Source organism: Acomys minous, assembly GCF_964271855.1.
Source record: "Acomys minous genome assembly, chromosome: 6".
NCBI classification, from domain to species: domain Eukaryota; kingdom Metazoa; phylum Chordata; class Mammalia; order Rodentia; family Muridae; genus Acomys; species Acomys minous.
The window spans coordinates 97241360-97266454 of record NC_140487.1 but is presented as its reverse complement, the minus strand read 5'-3'; the positions used below and the strand labels follow the sequence as shown (position 1 = coordinate 97266454).

Sequence of the window (25095 nt, the reverse complement as noted above, 5' to 3'; positions counted from 1 at the left end):
CTCCATCCACGTTATGGCCTAACTCTTTCAAGTTAACATATACCTGTGCATTCACTTCAGTGAACATGTCCCCCTAGAATGCAGTAGAAAAAGGCAGATGGGGCTTCAACCCTGTAGGTGCCTGCAGTGTTCAGAGAGACTTCCTGGAGGCAGACAGCCTGTCTTCTAATTGCTTAGGCCAACTTCCTAGCTGTGTCTGAGGGGGGTAATGTTGCACAGCCTTTCTATTCATCAATTCTCTATAGAGTTGTTCTGACAGGAAGTATATCCACAAAAAGACTTTAGACAGTATCTGGCCCACAGCATTGGTTCTCAGCATTCCCAGCCTGCCTTGGACCTCTGTCTATGGTCTGATAGCATGGATTACGCAGGTATCTTTCTATGTGCTTGGCACAAACACAGCAATGTCTGCAGGCTTCTTCCTTCTGAGGTCAGACCAAGGCCCACGACCCCATGAGGGTCTCCAGCCTCTTGCTCTCAAGGCCGTCCTGATGCCCTCAGCATGGAGCTCAGCCCTAATTCTCTTAACCTGCAGGCCCTGGCCCAACTGTGACTCTACAGATGACTTCTGAGCCAGTAGTCAGGGAATGCCCCTCTGTGACAGAAGCCATGCTGGGCAGGTCACCAGAAACGTCAGTTAACAATGCCATATGCGTGGGAGGGTTCCCACAGCCTGGCTTTTCATGTAACTGGATGTATTGTGCAGCCTACTGCCTGGGCGGCCCACTCCTCCCTCCTGTAGCCCCACTGAACTGCTACTCCAAACATCTCTCCAGCACCAGTCCACACACCTTCCCCCTTTCCTTAAGCCTTCTCCCCACCACAGCCCTTAGCCTCACACTGCCACCTCTCTTCTGATCCTGCCTGCCTTCTTCTCTGTGCTCAGGCTCCTTTCTCACAGTGCAATCCCTCCCTTGTTTACAGAGCATCCTATTGTTGCCTGGCTTCCAGTGGCCACTTGGCACTGAGGGTGGCATTCTGGGGAGCAGATTTTGCCAAGGAAAGCCAACGTCATTGTATCACTTCCTGTTCAAGTGCACGTGCTCATGGCTCATGATTCCTTGGAACCAAACCTCACAGGTCTTTCCAGTCACTTGCCCCACGGCAGGGGCATCAACCAGCCTGGGCTCTCATCATGTGAGTACCAGGCCCATGATGGCTCCCATACCCAATGTTCATACCACACTTGTGTTTGACTCTAGAACCATCCAAGAGGCAGATGTTTGGTGACTGGGGACACTGAGTTGACCCTGATCACACTCCTCCCCATGGGGTGGCAGGGCAGTGCTGGGAGCAGCTCCTTTTGGCAACAGAACCTCCTCATTCTCTCCTGCCACAATAGGATGGCAGCTGTGACAGGGCCTGGACCTCTGCCAAGGGAGGGAACTATAAAGCTTCAAGCTGTGAAGTGTATCGCCCACTGCAGAGGGGTCACACAGGGCAAGGGATGGGGGGTGGGGCAGGACAGGGAGGAAGGCCAGGACTGAATATCAGTACTGAGCTCTTAAAAAAGATCTTGCCCTGGGTAAGTAGCTGATGATACTGCAGGGGCCTAGAGGAGAGGGGAGCCAATGTAGATGGAGGAGGACAAACCAATAGCCCATGGCCAGAGCCACTGCCCTCTTAGAACGGGGCCTGGTGGGCCTGCAGCTTTTCTGACTGGCTGCTATACTAGGAAGGCTTGGCCATAGACACCCAGGAAGGGGCATGCCACCCAGAGCCATTGTGACTACCCAGTGGGATCTAAGACCAGCACTTCCTGTTAGCTCTCATCCCAAACCCCACCCCCACCCCTACCAGAGCCACAGAGCTAATGTTCCTATCCTATTCACACAGAACCCACACCCAGCTCCCTGTCATGTGTTCAAATCCCACAGCCCTCCTGGATTCACTTCTGCCCACCCTCCCCTCTTATGCCCTCATCTCAACCACTCCAGATTTTCACTTGCTGTTCTTTGACCTCAGGGGACCCTTTGCCCTCAGTCAGCAGTATCTGGTGAACTTCTGCTCACACCCCAAAGCCCAGCTCAAGTGTCATGTACAAGTGTTCCTGACTGGACCAAGAGCCAATTCAAAATAGAACAGACCCCCTCCTGCTCCACAGGCTTTAGTGTACTGTGGTCACTTGTATATCCATGTCCTCCATGGCAGTGGAAGCTTCTGGAAGGTAATGCTGATTTGTTCATCTCTGTGCCTCAATGCGCAGCACAGAGAACAGAGTCTATCAGGCAACAGAAGGTTGAGTGGCCATGGGTGGGAAGGCCAGGGGCTGCTGACTGAGTCTCACTTTAAAGATGATCTGAGAGAAAGGACATCCATTCTTCTGCCGAGCACAGTCCCATGTGTATCCAGGCCCGCCCAGCCTCCCCGTGGCTGCAAGGCCAGCAGAACAAGGTAGAGGCTTGAGCCCTAGAACTTGGCTGTGGTACCATCCTATTCCTCCTGGGCCTGGGCCAGATGGATCCTGGACATCTCATTCACTGAGTCGACTGCCAAGCTCTGCAGGGGTGCACTGGGACTATGCTGAGCTCTGAAGGCAGTCTCGGTTAGAATGGGTTTCCTAGCTCTCCTCCAGGACAGCATCCCCGCCACACACAGATAGCCACAGAAATGATAATAATGATCCCATCTGGACATTTGGGTGGCTTTGTTCCCAAGCCTCACATCTCATAGCTACCTTCTACCTATGAAACATGGCCTGGGGGCTTTTGGTCCAAGTCTATGTTGCACATGCACAGGAGGAAATAGAGAAAACTCACCTATCAGGAGCCAGCTGTGATGTCATGATCAAGCTAGGCCGGAGATTCTGAAGAGCTTCAAGGCTGTGTTGGATGGAGGCCTGTGCAGGGCAGAGAAGTAGAACATGATGGCCTCTACCTTGTGTCAACCTCTACCAGACTTTAAAACATTCGCCCAAAGCAAAGCTCGGCCACGGGCTCTTCCCCACATACTCACTCCAGGGACAAGACTAAGTTTCCTGGGCACAAGACCACAACCTCAGCATCCCACTCATAGAATGTGAAATCAGCTTCCTTCTTCCAGATCTTCCAGACCTTCCAGGCCTGACTTCTGCCTAGGGAATTGTCCAGGTCATATTCTCCCTGTGAAAGCACGCTTCATGGCTCCTTGAACAGCCATCACTGTAATTTACTCTCTCTCTTTTTCTCATCATCCATCTATCCATCCATCCATCCATCTATCCACAAGAGCATCTAATGGCTTCTTAACAAGCTGTCAGCCACTAGGATCTTAGAGAGATGAAGTCCAGAAAGGAATGCAGATGGCAGGTCAGGGACAATAGCCCATGCTTCTGTGCCCAGCTGCCTTCCTTCACAGAATCACCACGCCTGTCACCACCAGACAAAGCACCTTGAACAAGTTGTACAGGATGGTGCATGCTGCTTCTACTGTCAGCACATAGAACCATCTTCTTTGACATTATTTTTCAAAGCTCCTCCTGTTGGTGGCCAAGCACTTAGCATCTCATTGAGAAAGAGCAGCGATACAACACTGCAATTAACTTGTATCTGGGCAATCACCACGGATCTGAAAAATGGATGCATGCACACTCGTTTTGGGGCACTATTCACATCTCATGGGTTTAAGCCTCATGCTTCAAGGGATCCACAAAATACTTATTCAGCTGTCAGACCCATGTTAGGGATCCAGGTATAGAAAGGGCATCAGATCTTCAGTAAAGTCAACTGATGCTCAAGACCCATTCAGACTGGTGACGTGCCCTTGGGCCATCTGTGTCCTTTCTCTACCTCATAATTCTGAGGGGCAACTGGAAAGGTACTATGAGGATTAAATGAAATATCAGAAAGTGCCCAGGGCCTGGCCCAAAGCAGAAGCTGTGACAAGTGACAAATGAGATCCTCACCACCATCATCATCATTCTTGTCATCACCATCACTGCCATCACCATACCATTATTGTCATCACCGCTACCACTACCAGCACTGTCACCCACATCACCGCCACCATCCGTCATTATACCAACACTGTCCCTATCATCACTACCACCATCACCATCATCTTATGCGTATCATTCCCATCACTGGCACATCAAAGGCCACAGTGAATATCAGCATCATCAACAGCAGCACTGTTATCACCACCATCACTATCATAACCACCATCATTGCCACCACCACCACCATCATGAATAACATCCTCAACAACAGTGGCAGCACCACTGTCATTACCATCAGTGCTCTCATGACCTGGGCTCATCATCACCATCCGGGACCTTATAACTACTACCACCACCATCATGATTACATTATCCGTAACCAGCATTTCCTACTTTATGGGTTCTTCTTTCTTCCACCATTCTCCACCCCTTTTATTCATCCCTCCCAACCCTTAACACTAGATAATAGAGGGGAAAAAAGGATAAAGAGGAAAGAAAAGAGACATCTGAATAAAGTCATGGGTCAGGAAGGGGGTAATGTTATCATTAGATTACTGCCTGCTGATTAGGGATATCAAACTCCTTGGGGGCAAGTTTGATCTTTCCTGGCAGGATATCTAATTTATTCTTCTTCTTGTTTCTTATTTGCTTGTGACTACTTAACAAACCAAGACCAACAGCAACCAACAATGGACCAACAATCCATTGTTGGGGACTAAGCATTTATATATTCTCTGAAAAGTGTCCAGAATCCAAGCATCACACAATCGCAGAAACTATCTACTGCTGGCAAAATCATGCCTCTGCTACAGCATGAGGCAAGTCATGGTTAGCTGCTGTGAAGCAGCCCCATATTCCCATACTTGGGATTAAAATGAAAATATATTCTTATAATATTTATGAGTTTTTAAAAAGAAACCCAAAACCCAAAATTGTCGCTATAATTATCGTTATCAACAACAGCAGCACTGCCATCACAGTCGTGATGACCATCATCAGCATCACTGTCATCACCATAATCACCATCAGCAGCACTGTGAGCACCACCATCACCACTATCATCATCACTACCATCAGTACCACCATCACTATCATCATCCTAGCTTCATTGTTCTTGTCATCATTATCAACAACAGCACCATCAGCACCACCATCATGACTATCATCATCACTACCATCAGCACCACCATCACCGCTATCATCATCACCATCCTGTCACCATTGTCCTTCATCCTATCACCATTGTTCTTGTCATCAGCATTGTCCCCGTTGTCATCATTATCAACAACAGCAGTTGCAGACTACCGTCAACCTTCCCCATCAGCACCACCTCTCTATTAGGATGCAAGTCCCTGTGTTGTGGTGGTGTTGTCTGTACTCTTGTTGTCTTTTCCAAGTTTAAGCCTGGCTCTGTAACTTCAGATCTGCGCTAACTTCAGGTTAGTTGTTTAACACTTTTAGAGTGGTAACTCCCAGAGCTTGTGAGTGTCAAGTAAATGCCCAGTAGCTGCTGATGCTATTAGCACTACTCCAGTTTTTCTCACCACCCGTTCCTGAGGGCAGAGACAATTCCAGTCTCATTTCTTTCTCCCTGAAGCGTGGAACACAAGGCCTCTCTCACAAAGACATCACTAAATGATCATTTAGAGAGTGTTAAAGGATCACACAGAATCACACGTAACACAACTCCAGGAGTGAAGGGTCCAGGGCTTGGCAAAGAATAACAGCCTTCTTGGGACCCTAAAAACATCAACAGAGAGCTCCTGAAGGGAGCCATTTGTCACTCACGGCATCAATCTGCAGGGCCCCCAGGACAATTCATTTATCAAGCTGACACCGTGTTTTCACATTGACTCAGTAGCCAACCGTCGCCCACTGCTTTTTTTTTTCTTCCTACATTGAAATCTTGTTCCCATCTGCCACCCCCATTTAGTCTCCATAAAAATGTTTGGAAATAGATAGAAAAGGCCCCAACAGTCCGTTTTGTAAATAAAGAAATTGAGGTTCAGAGAGGTGACAATTTTTTTTTTTGCCAAAGGGTACACAGCGGTGAAGGCCATGGTACATCATCTTCCAAGCTTCTCTGCGTGGCCTCGACTCTTTCCCGCTAGCCCCATGACACCAAGCGTATTGCATTCTCACTGCCCAGTTGTTCTCAACAACATGAAATTGAGGTAACTTACTTTGGGTGTCATTTTTAACACATCTACTGTAAAAGGAAGAATCTCCATTGTACCAGGGCCCATAAACCCTGAGCAGGGTATGGTTAGCTAGACAAGTGAACAGAGCTCCCACTGATGGGATCCCATGCCCGGCTCTCACGTGCAGTAGTTATGGCATGCTGGGCTACCAGCTCCTCTTCTGTGCCTTGACCTCCTCATCTACAAATTAAAGACAGCGATATTTGTCTACAGAGTTCGTGTGAGGATTAAATGAGCTAATCCATGCATGGTGCCTCAAACGTCAGTGGAAACCTCAGATGATTTAGATAGAACTATTGCAACTATTGCTGTGTCTCCTGTAGTTAGCATAGGTCCCACCACTGCCAGGTCTCTCTGATAAACACGCATTAGGAATCTGGCTGGATGCAACGCTCCCTAGGAAGAAGTGAGTATCTGTGCAAGCACATCTGACTGATGCTGGGGCACACTGTGCCCTACTACTTGGTTTTGTGCCAAATCAGCTCTCTAAGCCCTTGCTCTTCAAGCTGCCTGCAGTCCAATGCCTAACTGGTGGTTAGGGTCACATGTTGCAGCCAGATATTCAAGCCTTCACCCCATCAGTGCGTTACTCCATAGCCGTTCATTTGCCTCAGCTTTCTTGACTATAGAGTGAGGACATTTACATCCACCCTGAAGGGATGCTGGGTAGGTTAAATGTCCATGGTGATGGTGACAATGAACTTAAGATCTGCAGCAGGTGGCTGATGGAGTTTATCCTTTGTAGGCTCCTGCTGAGTTAAGGGTTCCTTCCATAGTTTAGGGTCCCTTGTCAGAGCTTGCTAGTAGCCCAGGTGCTGCCTGTTTGGTTCAAAGGCTGCAGTGAAAAGGCAAATTCTCTATTTGGCATTCAGTGTAGATGGGGCTCCATGGAGTTGGGGGTGACTGCTTAGGAACTGGTCCCCTAGACAATTGCTCTCTATAAGTAGTTTCTATTAAGTACTAGAGATGGCAAGTAACAACTGGTGAGCGGCCTGTCTACATACCAGTCTGCCACAGTCTCCGAAGTGGCTGCAGACCTTTTCTGTCCCTAGTTTCCTCCTCCAAACCCCAGGGGGTGGCTGGCCCAGTCATGGGAAGGAGCGAGCACTTACTAAGCCAGAAGCATCCATCCTTGTTTGACGTCCAGCCTCATGAGGAACCTACAGGTGGATACCAACTGTGAGGCTCTGGGCAAACTCAATGCCTGTGCCTCAGTTTCCTCATCAGTGACAGTATGTTGATATACTGCTCATTTCACCCATTTTACAAAGAAGTTGAGTCACAGCTAGGGAAGTGCATTGCTCAAGGCGACAAAACTAACACAGAAAGGGCTGGAGCTGTTGGCCTCAAAGCTTCATTCACTTGGTCATCCATCCACCTGTCCATGCATCCATCCATCCTTGCATCCATCCATCCATCTATCCATCCATCCACTTGTCCATGCATCCATCCATCCTTGCATCCATCCATCCTTGCATCCATCCATCCATCCATCCATCCATCCATCCACCTGTCCATGCATCCATCCATCCTTGCATCCATCCATCCATCCATCCATCCATCCATCCATCCACCTGTCCATGCATCCATCCATCCTTGCATCCATCCATCCATCCATCCATCCATCCACCTGTCCATGCATCCATCCATCCTTGCATCCATCCATCCATCCATCCATCCATCCATCCATCCACCTGTCCATGCATCCATCCATCCTTGCATCCATCCATCCATCCATCCATCCATCCATCCATCCATTCATTCACTCACTCATCTGTTCATTAACTTATTACCATATGGTGGACACTGATCTATAAATAGCCTCTCTTAAAGATATTTGTATTATCTATGCCTCTTTGCACCCAAGGCCTTGGAATGTAAGGAAATTCAATTTAACAAAGGCACATGACAAGCACTATGCAAAGTCCAAGAATAAGGGACCACTCTGAAGCCTCATGACTATCCTGTGCACTTGGTCTCCTCCTCCCCATCCTAGACAACAATCCCTGCAGTTCAAAGACGTGAGAGAACCTATTCAGGTTCACACACTAGGATCCTGGATATAAGCCTGCATCCATCTCACCCCAAAATTAGCATCCCAGGAATCTGATGAAGGGAAAACTTTGAGGCACACACCATGGAGCAGTGATAGTGTAAAAGATGGGAGGACAGACACAACAATGAACACACGGTCCAGCTCTGTCATGGGCTGGCAGAGGACAGTATGCTAGCTGCATGCTTGTTTATGTAAATAAAGCTGTCTTGGAACACAGCTGCATGCGTACATTCACATATTATTGGATGCCAACTAAGGTCAGGCTCAAACCTGATGAAGCTGGAACAATGGAGCCTATTAGGACTAGGAGGAGGTGGGGACAGTGCAGTGACTAGGAGGCACCCTAGGACAGACTCCAATGATATTCAAACCAATCAGCTGGGTTTCTGGGAAAAATTTCTGACTCCAAAGCCTCAGCTTCCTTGGTTAATAGAGAGAGAGAAGATGGTGGCCCAATGGGAGAGCTATCAGAAGAATTGCACCCATTCCTGTCTGCCCAACCCTGGGCAACCAGACTCCCAGACAAGCCTGGGTTCTCTCTCTCCTTTCTGAGTGTGGAGGTAAGCACGGGTGTGGCCTCTCCATCCATACAGTCTTGAAGAATGGTTCAGGAGGGGGCTGGGCTGTAACCAGTGAAGAGAGGGCTCCATAACAGAGTGTCAAGAACAATTGGGAGAGGCTGTCCCTCGGGAGGTGTGGCACAGGAAGGTTTGATAAAAATCCTCTCCTCTGTGAGGGGATGGAAGGTGCTTCTGTGAGCTGATACAATGTGTTTATGTGACCCCTGCTTCCCCATGCAGCCCAGCATAGGGACCATGAATCTTGCAACCTTTTGGCTGGAGGGCCATTGCTGCCATGGAGGACTTTTGCTGCTGCTTGACTGCCTGTCATCCCTCTCCATCCCTGAGGATTCACAGCTTCCATCTCAGACATCACACCTCCCCACGTCCTTTAGCTGAGGGGAGGGTCCAGGGCTGAGCAGGCATGTCAGAGTCAAGCTGCTAGCCCCCCAAGTCTGTGGCTCACTCTTCTATCTCTGTGACAAGACTGCTACTGAGGAGTTGCTGTTTCTGGGTCCCTGGAGGGTGCTGAATACTTTCTGAACTGTTTCTCCAGCCTGGCTTCATGTCAGTTCTGTGGTATTCGTCGTGTCATCTGTCCACTACACCCACTATTGGCATACAGTGTGTGATGTCCACTTCTGCTGCTGACTCTGAAGAGCTCTCTGGTGGCCTCCGCGGGAAAATGAGGTCAACGGCTTCCCCTGACACCAAGAGCTGTGTGTGCCCGGGAGCTCTGGCTCCAAGTGTGAGCAGGAGACATTCACACTTAACATCACATTCTGCTTCTCCTCTGTGGCCGGGGGCCTGCTTCTGTGGGCTGAACCTTTCTCCAGGCCTAAGTCTACTGCAACAGAAACTGCTTCCGGGGGGACTCAGTTCTGACCAATGGGATCGATTGCTCATATTTAGAGTGAAGGGAAGACCAAGGCTGTGGTGATATGATGCTGATGGGAGATGAGTTGGGCAGTGGGGAGGCTGGGAAGTGCCTGGGTCATTGATGTCACTGGAATGTGACCTGCGGTATAACTTTTCTGCTCCAGGCTTCGACAACCAAGTAACCCCTGTCGCTTAACCCCTGTAGCCAGCTTTTTGTTACCTGTAGCCCAAAGAGTAACACACATGACCTCGGCGCAGAGCTGGGGTTGGATGCAAGCCCCCACAGCAGCTGTGTGAATGCCTCTGAGCCACATGAAATAAATCTATCTGAGCAAGGGCCTGACTTTCTACCCCTGCAGACAGCATGTCCCTGTACCACCTGCATACCTTTGCTGCCCTCTCCTCACAGGCTGGCCCTCCCTCTGGTGATAATGGGGCACCTAAAGGGTCTTTCTGTGGGCCCTGAGTATAGGAACTGGCCCTGTCTTGTTCCTAGCCTGTTCCTCAGTCCTGGTATAGGGATCAGCTACAACCTCACACCCTAAGCTCCTGCCGTGTTTGTGGTATGACAGCATTCTGTACTTCCTTTTTGAAGCACCTGCTTCTGCCAAGGATTCTAAAAGTCTTTTATTTGGTGGCTCCTTGAATCCCCTGCAGAGGGCTATATCAAGTAGCTACACAGGCAAGAGAGCCAAAGGCCAAGGAATTACCCACTTGTCAAAAGTCACGTGACTGCTAAGTGGTAGTGCCTGGGTGACACACGCTGCACCCAATGCCCTCTCTGTGCTTTTCATCTTCACTCTGGGCTCTGCCACCCCCGGGTTGGCCTTCCTTCACACGGTGGGCATGGCTGGATTAATCTCTGTCTTCTCTCGCTCACTGTACTGCACTCTAGCCTCTGGGCCTGGTAGGACGCACTCTTCTTCAGAAAGGAAAGAAGATGGGCAGGAGCTGGGAGAATGGCAGAGCGGGTATGGGGAGGGCACAAGAGGCTCAAAAGCAAGCCTGGCAGCCTCAGGACTATGGCTTTCCAGGTTAATGATGGCTGCCCATCACCACTGCTTACTGATGGCAAGTAGGTCAGTGAAGAGCTTGGGCTTCGGCCAGACAGTCCCATGTGCAGGTCCCAGCTCTGCCCCTCAGAAGCTCCATGGGTCTGAGGCAGTCCCGTGGGCACATGGCCTCTTTGAACCTTAGACTCTCCAGCTGTATAAAAGAACTAACAATCCTCTTCTGGCACGGCTTCATAGAGACATGAAGTTTATCTCCCAAATGCCTGGCTCTCGGCAAAGGCTGTTTCCCTCTCCTCATCAGTCCCTGCTGCCACTTGCTACTCACTCCTGAGGCCACTGCCCTAGCAGTTCCAGAGATAACTGCCACATGGCTGGCAGGGACCCGAGTACACACGGCACACTGGAGATAAACACAGGGTCCAGGCACCTGATTCTGAACAATGGGTTATTCTGGGGCTTTAATTGCTCATCAGAGGGCAGATAGGCTCTGCATAGTGTCCAGTGCTGGGAGCTGGGATGAGCACCAAGCAGCTAACAGCGGAGTTGCCACACCAAGTGCAGGTGCAGAATTCCATTCAGCAGGCCACACATCCCAGAATGTCACAAGGGAGGGTGCTCCACCAGGCCCTAGGGTGTCTAAACTTTAAGTGTACAAATGGGGGAAACTGAGGTGCAGGGAGACAAGAGCTTTGATTATGGTTTCAACAAGTACCCACCCGGTCCTTCCTCCAGGCAAGGCTCTGTGCTATGCTTCGAGGAGCTTGGGAGGCATGAAGCATCCGAGTCAGTACGTGAAATGACTGGCCTGGGGTGAAGGCATGAGAGGAAGTATAGAAAATGTCTGTAGTAGCGTGAAGGAAGCATACTCCTTCTCACAGGGGCATCATTCAGGAAAGAGGTTCTGTGCTTGCCTGGGCCAGATCCTGTTTGCTTCAGGAGCTAGAGACACACAGAGGACAGCCTTCATTGGGCTTGGTCTCATGGCTGAGATGCATTAGTGGGCAGATGGAGAGAGGCAGGGTAGACTACTGGTGGTGTATATGCCTGAGAGTAAAGAGAAAAAGATGTGGGGGGCTCAGGGGTCTACGGTTGGCTGATGCTTCAGGCAGATGGCCAGGGTCCATGCTGATGAGCGCAGATTAACTTTAGGAGGGACCTAGGGAGGGCAAGCTCATGTTCTGTCCTGAGTCAAGATGGAGAGCCAAACTCTGAACTGACCTGCTTCCTGGGTCACTGAGAACCTAACAGAGCCAAGACCTTCCCAGTTCTCTACATAGCGTGCATTACCCCCTCAATCCCTGTAGCTATTTCACCTTCCTTCCTACTCCCAAGGGAGGAAGGCACCAGGGAGACCACTTATCTGTCACCTCAAGGCTAGAATCTGCCAGGATGTACAATGGAGACCAAAAGGCAGACCCTCTACTACCCACATATGATAGGGCAAGACTGGTCATCTCTTTGCTACTTCTTGCCTTATGGAAGTCTGAATGTCAGACATCTGAGGTCCTTCCACCCCTGTAGAGCTGTGTGACCTTGACAAGTCCAGCAGAGCATCTGTTACAAGTAGGCACGGCTGTCCTTGAAGAGCCACTGGGAGGAGGCACTAAGGTGGGGCAAGCAGTGCCCATAGGAGCCTCTGGCCTGCTGAGCTCTTGACAAACACAGATGCTGGACCCTGCTGTGTTGGTTTCTCTGTTAGCACACTACATCCCTACCCCAGGCCGGAGCATCCTCCTGTCTCAAGGTTCCTATAGCCCTTGTAACACCTTTTAATTTCCTTCTCTTTCCTCTCCTTCCTTCCTTCCTTCCTTCCTTCCTTCCTCTCTTCCTCCCTCCCTCCCTCCATACCTCCCTATCTCCCAGCCTCCCTCTCTCCCTCCTTTCCTCCCTCCATCTCCTCCCTCCCTTCCTCTTTCTTTCCCTCTCTCTACTTCCCTTCACCCTCTTCTTTCTGTCTTCCAGCACTGAGGGTTGAACCCAGGTCTCCATCCCCAGTCTCTTCTACATTCTCTTATTTTAAGACTATCTCACCAAGTTGCCCAGGAAGGCCTTGAACTTGCTAACTTCCTGTCTCAACCTTCTGAGTGCCAGGGCTTTTATGCCTGAACCACCAGGCTTGACTATTTTTCTTTATTTCTTTCTGTGTTTACTATTGGTCCTGACCATGGTCACCAGACCCCAGAGAGCAGCCCAAGTTGCCTGCCTCAGCTCAGCAAGGAACCACACTACACGGGTCCATCAAGCAAGCTGAACTTGGAGAACAGGGCAGGTTGAATTCTGGGTTCAGAATCATCTTTCTTATCTAAATGATCTTGGGGAAGTTAACTGGTATTTGTGAATGAGGGTTGTAATTGTGCCCCAGGCTCTGCAAAATTATAATGGTGACTTTAACACTACTGTTTCCATTATAGAAAGATGGGTCGAAACACGAGTTCATTTGATTTCTAAGTGACAGTCCTTCCCACAACATTTTGCTCCCTGAATGCTCTGTCTCCTGTTGCCCTTTCCAGTGATGAGGAACTTACAACCTGCCAGGCAGCCTAGGGTGTGCTTTGACAGCTTATGAGCATCCGAGGTTTTGCTTTGTGTTGCTTTAGAGCCCGACGCGCTGAGCTCTGGGATGCAGAGACAAGAGTGGGTGGTGAACCACCACCTGGGGAGAGGACACTCAGTGGGGAGCTACAAAATACCAGAAATAGTGTCTCTGTTCATTGAGTGGGGAGTGTTTGCACCGTGATCTTCTGCAGGCTGCCAACTACCATCCTCAGGCCTTCAGAGCCAGCAGGCCCTTCCAAACGTCCTGTTTCCCTGGCTACCTCCTGCCCTGGCTGCTCAGGAGCTGGACCGTGGGGCTCGTGTTCTTAAGCCGTGATGTATGATTGATGACTCGGATGAGCTCACCAGCTCAGGGAGGGAGGATGCTCCGAGGGGAGACCGGAGGGAGGCTGGTTATGGATTTTAACCCTCTGATGTTACTGGCTGGGAATTTACCATCAATAATTCAAGGCAGTGAGGAGGAGGGGAGGAGAAAGAGGCAAAAGTGAGAAGGAGGTGAGGGAGAAAGGGAGGGAAGGCGTGGAGGAAGGGAAACAGAAAGGAAGCAGGCAGAGACAGAGATGTGGGTGTTTCCCATGGCAAAGTGCTCCCCCCCACCCTACCTCCTGTCACTCAGTGGCAGTTGCTGTTGTCCTTGACAACCAATGACACTCAGGCTCAAAGGAGAAGGGGCAAAGGGTTGCTGGCTCCAGAACCTAGTCTGTTTGTCTTAAACACCCCTTAGGTGGCCATGTCAGGAAACAGGGAACCCAGAGGGTCCTCACCAGCTTCAAGGACATTGAAACCCAGCTCACACTTGGGGACTGACCTACGGTGAGAAGAGCCTGGGAGTTCTGCCACCCTGGAGAGAAACCAGCCTTTGGCCTTCTGGACAGTACCAGAACTTTGTTGTCGAAGCTGGGGAAAAAAAATTAACTGCTATATTTAAAAAGCATTGTTCAGTTGCTATGGCAACAGAGGGGCTAAGAATAATATAAAAAGAAGATGATATGCCAGGTTGTCACTGGCAACCCAATTTTAAGTGTGTGTGTGTGTGTGTGTGTGTGTGTGTGTGTGTGTGTGTGTGTGTGTGAAGAGTTGGGTGTGGAAAGTGGCAAGGTTCAGACCATCTTCCCTGTGCCTTCTGGCACCATCTGCCCTGGCTATGTCCAAGCATCAGCCAGGCCTGGCATCTCATGGATCTGCCTAATTCTGGAGAGAACTAGCACACTGTGGCCTTGTGCTCTCAGGCCCCTGATTACTGTCCTTTCCTGGCAGTCCCTCCCCCACCCCCACTGCCTGGATTGTTTCCCTCTGTTGCGGAACCCCAGCCGGAGGCACCTCTCAAGCAGATGGCCCCCAAATAGCATCTTCTCTCCGATCTCAGAGCTTTCAGCAGTCTGGTGGACTCCCAGGGGACCACCAGGGAAGGCAGATGGTCAGGAGAGAAGAACATGAGACACATTTATCAATCTGCAGCCTGGATGTCAGGATGGGAGGTAGCTCACCATGGGTGGTAGCTCCCCTCCTCCTGCTGGAAAGAAGTCCAGCTGGGGCAAGGGGACCTGGAGGAAACCCACAGCAGGTTAGGAGAGGTGTATGGAGCCCCATGGGCCCCCGTGCACCTGCCAGCTGCTTAACAGAGTTGAGATGGCAGCACCACACCCACAGAGAGACAGGAGCAGCAAAAAGACAGACAGGATGCCCATGGCAGTTTATTGGCGGCAGGTTTTAGAAGCATCCATCTGCTATTTTTGCCTCCGTCAAAGTCATGCAATGTGGGGAGGAAAGCTTTGAAGTCAATCAATCCAGGATCCACACACAGGCTCTGTCGCAGACTGTTGTATGAACAAGGTATTCACCACCTCTGAAAGTGACAGACCCTTAGGATCCTAGCTGGGCCTCAGTGAGCTGCAGTTACTAAGGTACCAACTAGGTACTTGCTTCACTGTGGGGTGATGCTGGAGTGAGGGTACCAGTGGGCCTGGCACAGGGGTCTAGTTGAGAGGAAGGGGTTTAAGCTTAGGCAAGTTGGGACTTTACAATTTACAAGCTGTGGGGCGGGGGCGGCTGGAGAGATGGCTCAGTTGTTAAGAGCATTGACTGCTCTTCCAAAGGTCCCGAGTTCAATTCCCAGCAACCACATGGTGGCTCACAACCATGCATAATGAGATCTGGTGCCCTCTTCTGACCCATAGGCAGAATACTGTATACATAATAAATAAATAAATCTTTAAAAAAAAACAAACAATTTACAAGCTGTATCTGTGTTCGTGACCCTCTTTGGTCATCTCAAGAGTATAGAGGGCCGTTTAAGCTCTCTTGTGGCTTCTCACAGGCCAGGGTATCCACTGTATACAACAGTAGCTTCATAGTAATGGCAGTGGGTGTATCAACACATTTCAGGGCAGGCATCATATTCAGGAATAGATGACCAACAAAATAAAACTTCAACTTTGTGTGTGTGTGTGTGTGTGTGTGTGTGTGTGTGTGTGTGTGTGTGTGTGATCATGCTGATTCCAAAATATCTTCCAGGACAGAGAGTTCATAGTGCATGTGGTCACAGAGGGCTTCCTGGAGGAAAGGAGGTAGGATAGCCTTCTGTGCAGACAGCAGAGCCCTGGTGAGAGGTAGTGATGCACTGGGAACTCTGGGTAGGGCTGGGCTGGGGCCATGAATGCCTGGCTTACTGGCACTGTTCTGTGGGCAGTAAAGAGATGTGCAGAACAGGTAGCACTGGGCAGGGCAGGAAGAAGTGAGCAAGCAGATGCTGGAAGCCAGGTTCTCTCACAGATGGGATTGTTCTTTGTGGGCTGTGTGCCGGTTACAGACCTCAGGCCTCAAGCAGCCCTGCCCTGGAGAATGAGTACGCGTGCTCAGCAGAGTGAGGCCAGCCTCCACCCCACTGTCCTCACTTGATAGGCCACCAGCTGCTTTCTGATCTGATCTCTCAGGGGATGTGATTCTAGGCTGGGTTTCTCTTGGTGGAGGTGTCAGAGATGACCTTCCCAGGAGCTCAGGCTGAAAACACAGAGAGCTGTCACCCATGCCTCAGTCTCTAGAGACCCCAATTTGGGCAGGTGTGTCCCTAGGAAGCCTGGATTTTGTCCCTTTTTCCTCCCTCAACCAGTCCTTATAGGTGCCTGCTACAGGCCAAGCACTGTTGTAGGAATACAACCAGGTTAACCAAACCTCTGTTTTCCCCAAACTTATGTTCCAACGGGGAAAGACGTGGAAGTTAAACAAAGAAACATTCTCAAGTAACAGGGAATGCTGGGGAAGAGAGTGGGAACTGAGGAAGGGCAGGGAAAATGAACAAAGGAAGTGACAGGGAAGGCTTGGCTATAGGGTGAGCTTCCATGGCGGGGCATTGGAGCACAGACCTGGAGGCAACGGGGGGGGGGGGGCAAGACATGACACTGGTGGACAGAGGCGATGGCCAGTGCGAAGAACCTGGAGCAGGAACTGGTGTGTCTTTCTCAGACTCCTTGTCTAGGGGAGAAGAGAGACCCAGATGGGTAGGAAACAGCTGATTGGTGGGCAAGCAGGGATAAAAGTTTTCTGTCATTGATCCAGGGCCTATCCATTATAACATGGGCCACTGGACACATTTCAAGGCCTGAGTTCTGGCCAGAGGTCAGGCACTTGAATATATGGAAAAGCAAAGTAAAAGGAAGCCAGTTGTTTCATCAACACTGACTGAGTACCTACCCGCAGAGCAGGCACCAGCTGCATGGAGCCCCTGCCCCAGAGAAGAGACCCAAATATTCTCAGGGAACAAGCATTGTATGTGCATGCACATATGCAGCAGTGTGTGTACCTGTGCTTGCAGAATCCAGAAACAACCTCTAGTGCTGTCCCACAGGTGCCATCCACTTTATGTCTGTTTTGTAGTTTGAGGCAGAGTCTTTCACTGGCCTGGAACTTGCCAAGTAGGCTAGGCTTGTTGGCCAGAGAGCCCTAAGGATCTCTCTGCCTCTGTCTCCCCAGTACTAGCATTACAAGTGTGCGCCACCACACCCAGCATTTAAAATAAGTGCCAGGGAATCAAATTCAGGCCTTCATGCTTGCAAGGCAAGCACTTCACTAAAGGAGCCATTTCCCCAGCCCTCAAGGAGCCTACAGTCTAAACAAGACCAAGAAGGTGCGCAACACAGATTCTAGCTTCTGGAATCTGTGGGCAAAATCTAGGAATTTCAGAATCAAAATTATAACATGCAGAGAGGACGCCACGCCATTCAACATAAGAGAAAGGGCAAGACCTTCAGCAGCAGCTAGTGCATTCTAAAGCATGAATATCTTGGGACCCCACGCATTGACTGCCCTCCTCTATGGGAGCCAGTGGTGGGGCCAGGACTACAGTTCCCAGGCCAGAGGGCCCTGCTGGCTTGGGGGTGGACAGTCGGGCTGTCCATGGGCCTCTACCCATGAGGTCTTCCCGAGCCTCAGTTTGATCATCTAGAAAACAGACTGCTGGTGCACCCACCTCAATGACTGACACAGGAATTAAGATAACATGCCAACCACATATCGTGGTATGCACCCCAGAGGTTTGCTGTTGTTGCAATTATAAGGTGATCATGAAGGACACTGGCAATACTCTTTGTAGGTGACAGAGATGCTGGGATCTGAGCAGCTGGCCTGGCCCAGGTAGCAGTAGGTTTATCCCACAGGTAGCCATCTAGACATGCCAACGGAAGGAGCCAAGGCTCATCTCTCACTCTCCTAGAGACAACAGTATTGTGGATGTGGCCTGACAGGACAGACAGTAGGAGCCAAGGCCAAGAAGGATCAGAGAAGCTTTAGCTGGGAGCCAAAAGGCAAGCTTTAAAAGGCATCCCCCCTCTGGCTGGGTGAAAACTACCTTAGCTAGATCAGGGGCCTCACAGGAGGCTCCAGAGCAGGAGCCCTTCAAGTAGCAGCGGCAAGAAATGTATTCTTTTGGTTTTGAGATAAGGTTTCATATAAGCCAGGACAACCTCAAACTCACAATATAGCCAAGGATAACATTGACTTTCTGATCATCCTGCCTTTGCCCTCTGAGTTCTGGGATTATAGGCATGCATCCCTTGACTCCGTTTATGTGGTGCTGGGGACTGACCATAAAGCAGGGCTTTACGTATGCTAGCTAGGCAAACAATCTACCGACCGAGCAGCTTTTCCAGGCCCAGAAGCAAACTTCTAATAGATCAAAATACCATGGCCAGGTGGCTGGGATTGAGGCTCACAGCATGCTGCTGCTGCCATAGACGAGGGACGGAGGGTGCCCAGGCATCGCAGGACCTCTGAACTGGACAGAGAAGCATTGCAGGGCGCATGGGGAAGAGTAGGCCAAGCAGTCTTAGTAGTTGAAAAGAGCATGGAAGCTGCTCTCTCTTGCCCTAACTTGCACAGGGCACACATCAAAGCTGAGACAAGTCACTCTAGGACTTGTGCACTGTACTCTAGAAGCCAGTCTGTCCCTTGGGCCAGTGAATTGGCGCTCCTTACACTTCCCCTGTCCACCCTCAAACATCAGGCCTCTGTGGGTGGCACAGCACCCAGGGATTTCTTTAAGTCTGACAGTTTGACTTGTCACCTCTGAGCAGAACAGGAGAGGCAGCCACCGTTTTCACCAGAGACAGTTGACAGTGCGGTCTGTTCTCTGCCTGACTCCCTTTAAACATCCAAGGGACAGGACAGTCATCGAGCCCCCACAGTGACTGTCAGGCCCAGTATACTACCTTCCTAGAGCCCCGTGCATACGATGCTTATAGGAGGAGCCAGCGAGCCACTGATGGCGACCTAAGCCACGCCCCGGTATCAAGGTCATAAGTAGAGAGATCAGAACTCTGCACACAGCTGGGAAGGTTACGGAGGGGTACAGGGACCTGAGGAAAACAGCACTGAGAAGTCTCAGAAACCTAAAGCCGGCACCGCTGTGTGATCAGGCAGCCGGCGTTCTGCAGGGTATATGTTAAAAATGGGAATCTCAGGGCACTGCTGTGCTGTTGCGTGCATGGCAGCATGGATCCCGGTAGTCACACAGCAGGACACAAAGCTCCACTGAGCACAACCCAATAAGGAAAATGTGCTATCCGCAGGTGTGTGTTTATACTCCTAACCACACAAGACACAGCCTTCACAAAGAAGGGCCACCCTGTAGCATGTGACAAGGTGAGGAGAGTGGGGGAAAGACACCACGCTAAGGGAAATAAACCAGGCACAGCGGGACACGCTCTTGCATGATTCCACTTATAGGAGGTGTCTAGACTCGTAGAAGCAGAAGGAGGGATGGAGGTGCCAGGAGCAGGCGGAGTGGGATGAGTTGTCTCTACAAGTCCATATTTCAGTGCAGCAAATTGGGAAATTCTAGCATTTCGGTGCATAGCCACATGCCCGCAGCTAACATCGCTGCATACATGCAGCGTGGCCACAGGGAAGGGCTCATGCTAAACATTCTTACTACAAAGTCTTAAAAGTTCACGAGGCAGAATGAGAGGTGGAGGCAGGTGTGCTGGGTAAGCACCGGTGCTAGCGACTGATGTCTATATAATCTGGATCCTGTACCACAGGGCTGGAGTCCCTGCCTGCTGGTAACTCACCTCACGCTTGCGGTGCTATGGAAGTGCCCCGTTCACATCCCCAAGCAGGCAGGGAAACAGGCAGAGGGGCCCGAGTGAATTATCCACAGCAGCCCCATTGCCAATGGGAACCAGAGCTGGTGTCAGAACCTGGGCCGGAGGCCCCAGTCCACCTTCCCAACACCACTCTCAGATGCCCTTTGGGGACACAGACCTCTAGTCCCCAACAGAGGGTGTGCAATCCTTCAGGGAACAAGGAGGGGTGACCTTCATCTGAGGGCACAGCATGGACACTCTCCTGCACCAGACTCCAACAAATGTCAGGCCTTCATTTCTAGTGAAGTCCCAATAAGGTGCCACGGGAAGAACTGAGGGGCCTTGGGCCCAGCAGGGCACCTCTCCCCTTGAAACTCCTGTTCCCTTTCCTAGCCTACTGGTCCACATTCATCCATCCTTCCCTCCCTCCATCCATCCTTCCTCCTCCCTCCCTCCATCCATCCTTCCTCCTCTCCCCCCCCCCCCATTTCCTTCCTTCCTTGAGTCCCAGCAGCTCTGGAGTGCATCTCCTGTGCCTGGCATAGCTATGGTTTGTCTCGTTTTCCTCCACACCTTTCACCCCTTTGACTTCTCTGGCTCCTAGAACAGGCCTGGCATGCAGCTGCCCCTTGTGAAAGACTACTGAATTGACATGAATTTCCTACAGACTTCCACACAGGCCCTGACCAGATCATGACATTAGGAAAGGAAGTCTAGTTATTCTATTCAGCCGCCTCTCCCCCCCCCCCTTTTTTTTTGAGTATCTGTCATGTGTAGAATATGTGTTGGGATATAGCAGGGTAGTCTTCATTCTCCGCACATTCACAGTCCAACTGGGGTACGGATCAGCAAAGATGGGGGGGGCGCTGCGTCAGGTCTTAACAAGAGGTTTGGCAGCACATTGGATGGACAGAGCAGTCAGGGAAGGCTTCCTAAAAGAGGCAGTGTGTGTCTATAGGAGAAGCAGGGTGGATCACAAAAAAAAAAAAAAAAGGAGGTTAAAGATACTATACAAAGGGAACCTCATTTGAAAGACCCAGAGGCACAGGGGTGGGGTGGGCTACCTCTAAGTGCTGGACAGAGGGCAGAAGTACAGGTGCATCCAAGGGCCCTCACAAGCCACTGAAGGAATTTGGCTTTTAGCCCTGGAGGCTGTGGGGAGCTAAGCAGGAGATGATAGGACCAGATGTGTGTTCTGGAAAGATCACCGTGGTTTACCAGGACCAGGCCAGAGGGGGCACCTTGGCAGCCATTGGAATCATCCATAGAAAGCTAAATCTAGGTAACAGAAGGTATAGCATGGAGTGACAGGAAGGAGCCCATGTGACATTTGACCATAAGCCCCTAGTGCTCAATTGGATTACAGAAGAGAGCATAGTGTACAGGATCAGAGATAAAACGTGAATGGGGGGGGGCAGCCTACCCCCTTTCTTCCAGGAAGTCTTGTCTGTCTCCTGCCTCATGCCCAACCTCACTCCAACTGTGACCCATGGGGAAAACTCCATGGGATGTTAACCATCCGGCTCAGGACCTGGGAATAATTTCAGTAGCAGAAAATGCAGCCACACCATAGGACCATAGACACACACGCATACATGCACACACCATGCACACTCACATGCATGCACCCTATAAGAGTGTGCCACCGGTCTCAGCCGAACAGACCAATTCCAATCACCTTGCTCTAACGTGTGTGGCCTGAGCACAGTTCACTTTGGTGCCTGTCAGGACCCATTAGCCATGAAGCACCAGCAGGCACCAAGGGCGTGATAAGAGCCAGTGAGATCATTATAAGTAATGAATTTGCTCTCTGCTGAAGAGGCAGCTCTCAATTTCTTTGAGCCATGGGAATGGCTGTAAAGTTCCAGGGACTGGGGCTAGGGCCGAGCTCGGGGCTTGGCCCTCCTGTCCTGTTCTTTGGTCAGGCATAGAAAGCACTCTAGATCATGTGACACTAGCTGGCAATCCATGTTGGCCCTCCCACAGGCCTGAGCCTCGTGACCTTAGAGGTATATAGAATGTGGGTTTCCCGAGTTCTCTCCCGGGAGCACAGCAGCTTCAGGAGTGGCCTAAGAGTCTGTGGTCTCTTTATGTCTGCAGGGTTAGCATGAGGATGCCGTGCCACTGGAGTGTGAGCTCCCCTTCCACTACCATTCCTCAGGCACCTTCAAAAGCTGCTCCGAAAGAAACAGGCACACCCTTAGTTAGAAAGCTTTAGGAGCAGCCTTCCACACGGTCTGACTACTGCTGGACAGTGCCCCCCCCCATGCACCTTGGAAGCCAGCTGGTAGACCCCCTGGAGTAGAAAGAAAGGGAAACACACAGACTCCCTAGGACTTTTCTTTCTTGCCACCACTGCTAAGTAAAATGGCCAGAGACAGAACGTGATTCCACAGCCAGAAATACAGAAGTCCCCAGAACAGCATCAAATGATGTCACAAATCCCAACAGCTCTTTTTACAACGGGTTGTATCTCTCTCTCTCTCTGGCCCTCTGAGGCTACAGTGGAGACCTGAGGCATTCTGCTTGGGGCTGGTGTCTCCCACCAGGAGGCAGGAATGGGTGAGGAGCAGACCTTGGGTGACCCTTGATGGACTAGGTGTGTGATGCCAGGGAAAGAATGAGAGGGCTGGACTGGGGGCATCGCTCAGGGTTAAAGTGCTTTCCTAGCATGCATAAGGCCCTGGGTTCAGCCACAGCCCTGGGAAAAAGGAAAAGAAGAAAGAAAGAAAGAAAGAAAGAAAGAAAGAAAGAAAGAAAGAAAGAACAAACTTATCCCTAGTCCCCACCACACACAGGCCTCAAATTAGGCCCCCTTTGGTATAAGATCCTGCAGGATCTTGTCTGAGGCCACGATCTCCAGTCCAGATGTGCGGCTCACACAGTGAATGACCCCTGACATGCAACTCTTCCAAGACTAAGCGGAAGTCCTAAGTCCCTAGTCTTCCGTTTCAACATGATAGTCTATAAGCTTTCCCCACTCATGATCTCAAACCAACCCAGGGAAGGATGGGGAGCCAGCTGCCGGGTCTCCCCAGTTTATAGAGGAAGAAACTGAGGTTCTGAGTCTTCAACTGACTTTCCCAAAGGCCCACATTGAATGCAAAAGGCAGAACTGAAATCCAGCCTCAGTCGTCTTCTCTATCTTAGTCTTTACTGTTTAGCAAAGCCCCGGCAGGATGAGCACACATGCGCAGACACCGACACCTGTGATCTCTGTCCCTAGACCTCCTGGCTTCAGCACAGGCAGGAATGCAGGCAGACCTCTGCTTTGGAGCCCCGCCCCTCCCTCAGCCTCTGGTCTTCTCAGCCCTGCCACAGCCTTATCCAGTTACAGAGACAAGGGAAAGATGATTATTTGCAAGGAAATGCTGCCAAGAGGCAAAGATCCCTGTGGCCCCATCTGGACCATCACAGACACATGTGGGCCTGCTGAAGGCGGCAGGGAAGGGATAGTTAAGAACTCCCTGGAACCCCCACTGCTTGTGGCCTGTGGCACCTGCTCCTCCCAAAGAGGAGCCGCAGCTGGGCAGAAACCTTAGACATAGTACTGCCAGATCCCTAAACTAACCCACAGGCCTCCAGGGTCCAGAGGAGCCACCAGGAAAAGGAGAGGAGGCAGTGGCCTTCTGTGTCTTCACCTAGCTGCCATGACCAGAACTCCAGACCAGGCTAGACCAGCACGGGAATCAGGTGACTCTGTCCCAATCCTGCAGATAAGGTGACCAATCCCAGGCTCATTTTAAGACTCAGAAGCAAGCACATCCCTTATCTAGTGTGTTATTTTGCTTAAAAAAAAAAACATATTGCAAAGATTAATTACTTATTTATAATGAAATTATTTACAATGATGACTTTTAGCATTAAGGAGCCACTCTGATTTCCCAGCAATGGCTGTCTATAATCAGAATGCTGACCCCGCCACGTGAGCCAACCCAATAGGGGTGGGTAACCAATTCAAAGAAGCTACTCATTTTCAACGTACCAAACTAATCAAACCTTAAAAGCAAGCAGCCACTTTTATACCTGAAACCAACCGTTTTCTTTTAACATTTTGGACTACCCTAGCAGCCTGTCTGCTATTGGACAGTTCTGCTTGCTAGAAAGTTCCCCTTTTAGCTAAAGCCTGCCTGCCTTCCCTCCCTCCACCTTGGGCTCCATACTGACTATAATCCCCCTGCTCCGGCCAGGGAGGCAGTGTAATATAATGGTTATTTATCATCTTGGAATTGGGGGCCCTACCCCCCTGTTCCGACCACCTGCTGACTTGTTGATGCCTTTGTGGTACTAGGAGTTCCTCAATGTCTTAGCCTTCAAGAGCAGACACCCGTGCACTCTTCAATGACTGTTCTAAGACCCGCCCCAATGCCCCTTCTAAGCCGTGCTGCCTGCTCCATCCTCCTTGGTAAGTTTTGTTGTAAGGCTCCCAAGGGGCCCAGGCTTTGACCCTTCGTTCCTGCTCTTTTGAACCTCCCAGCCTGTGTTGAGGTCCCACATGTACCCCAGGTCTGACTTGAACACTGCTACTTGACATGTGCCATCTCATGTCCCCTCATATCCCGAGGCTGGTGTTTCCCTCTACCTCACAGATGGGAAGAAGCCTGAAGCCTGGGTGTGCTGGGGCCGGGGGTGGGGAGGGGTGGGATGCAGGGTGGGCGGGGAGAGTGGTGGTCAGAGGCCTGAGGCTGGCTGGGCTCTTGGGCCTCCTGAGAGCCAGCTATAGTGATGGCAGCCCCCCTTTCTGCCCCCTACAGGCCCATGCCAAGCAGGCACACCCTCCCACAGGGGATCCCATGGTGGAAGGCAGGAACATGAGTGCCAAGCAGAGAGAAGATGGGGGTGGGGTGAGGGGACACACTGATAGAGGGAAATGAAAGTGGCCTTGAGAAAAAGGAACGAGGGAAGAAAAGCAGAAACCAAACAAGTGACAAAGAAAATGAGAGTGTCTAGAGGAAGTGGGTGGGTAAGGCGCTGAGGGAGGAATCCCCCCACAGACCGGTGTTTCCTCTCCTCTCAGAGGACAGGCCGGGATTGGCAGTCCAACTGCCCCCTTGTCACCTGGGCCACAGCCCTGGAAGGGTCAGGGAGCACAGAGCCTGAGTCCTTGGAACTCACTTCCTTCTGAGTGACTCTGGAGTGATTATTAGCTCCCCAGGAGCCTCCGTTTTCTACCTATAAAATGTGTACAGCACTGCTGGGAGGTTTCTGGGCCAATATCCTTGTGTGGGCCTAATGGGACTCCAGGCAGGAGCACTCAGCCCTTTGCTGCCTAGATAGACACTTTCTGGCATGGGGGGAGGGTGGGTCATGGGGCTGTGACCCCATCTCCCTATGCT

The 25095-nt window shown here is 50.8% G+C and overlaps 1 protein-coding gene across 4 annotated transcripts in view; it reads right to left on the bottom strand.

Moving 5' to 3' along the window:
• Nucleotides 1-25095, bottom strand: part of HIVEP3 (HIVEP zinc finger 3) — a 404246-nt gene that overhangs the window by 138637 nt on the left and 240514 nt on the right. For all 4 annotated transcript variants that reach the window (XM_084785076.1, XM_084785081.1, XM_084785078.1 and 1 more), the window contains one exon: nt 2760-2839. The gene's annotated coding sequence lies outside the window, so the exon portion shown is untranslated. The remainder of the gene's footprint in view (nt 1-2759; nt 2840-25095) is intronic.